At 36.4% G+C, this 1,203-nt stretch overlaps 1 protein-coding gene and 1 long non-coding RNA gene across 2 annotated transcripts in view; one reads left to right on the top strand and one right to left on the bottom strand.

The window, feature by feature from the left end:
• Positions 1 to 1,203, bottom strand: part of LOC106881176 (tetratricopeptide repeat protein 7B) — a 75,850-nt gene that overhangs the window by 10,758 nt on the left and 63,889 nt on the right. The gene's annotated exons all lie outside the window — the stretch shown is intronic.
• LOC128247628 (uncharacterized) overlaps positions 1 to 1,203 on the top strand; it is a 21,634-nt gene that overhangs the window by 16,255 nt on the left and 4,176 nt on the right. The gene's annotated exons all lie outside the window — the stretch shown is intronic.

The following is a 1,203-nucleotide window of genomic DNA, read 5'->3' as shown; positions in this document are numbered from 1 at the left end:
TACACACACACACACACACTCACACACATATAAACATACATACACACATGCACACACATACACACAAACATATACACAGATATATATATATATATTATATATATACATGCATACACACATACATATACATATGATACACACTCATGTATTTGTGTGTGCAAAGTTCAATTGGTGCTATGTTTTGCTTGTTCAGTGCAGATTTATCATAAATAATATACCAGTTCTAGTAAATTGTATGAGTTCTTCTGTTGCTAGAAGTTAACTGACTAGCATGGTTTGGTGAATACAACTAGAGAGTATACGTATAAATCAATTCTGTAGTGCATTGTAATAGGACTTTCAATTTACAACAAATGCAAAAGATCCATATGGGCTTTGTAAAAAGGTGGGGCAGACTTCTATTTCCTAGTTTAACACCACTAAGTAACCACAGGTACAATCATTTGGAGAGAGCCTTTAGCCTAAGGTTAATTCCCTCCCACTGGTTGCAGATGCTCTGAAGAGAGTCATGGTCACTCTTTTTCCTCTTCTGACTAGGAAATAAATACAAATAAACAAATCACACAGTTATTACTAAGAGAAATAGTTAGGAGTACTTATTAGAAGGTATTACACATTACAATATAATTACATTATGTTGGATTATTTCTCTATTTATGAAATCTGTGGAATTCACTGTGATAATTGGTGATAACACAGGTTATTATGGATGGCAACATGAGACATGGAGTTAAAATTGAGATGAGACAATAATTATTTATTTATCTATTATGATCAGCTGTAATTACTCTTACTATCCTGACAACTTTTGACAGTGAGGCAGTTTTTATGTGACTGTCTGTGTAATTTTGACTAGAGTAGTTTGAGACATGGCTGCACAACCATAATGAAGGCACTCCGACAAAGGAGATCAGTAACTCTGAATGAAATTCAGCATGCGCAAACACACACACACACACACACACACACACACTTCACAAGCTGTTACTCTTTTACTTGTTTCAGTCATTTGACTGCGGCCATGCTGGAGCACCGCCTTTAGTCGACCAAATCGACCCCAGGACTTATTCTTTGTAAGCCTAGTACTTATTCTATCGGTCTCTTTTGCCGAACCGCTAAGTTATGGGGACGTAAACACACCAGCATCGGTGTCAAGCGATGTTGGGGGGACAAACACAAACACACACACATACATACATATAT

This window comes from Octopus bimaculoides, chromosome 4 (assembly GCF_001194135.2).
Source record: "Octopus bimaculoides isolate UCB-OBI-ISO-001 chromosome 4, ASM119413v2, whole genome shotgun sequence".
Classification (NCBI taxonomy): domain Eukaryota; kingdom Metazoa; phylum Mollusca; class Cephalopoda; order Octopoda; family Octopodidae; genus Octopus; species Octopus bimaculoides.
This window is presented reverse-complemented; position numbering and strand designations above follow the sequence as displayed.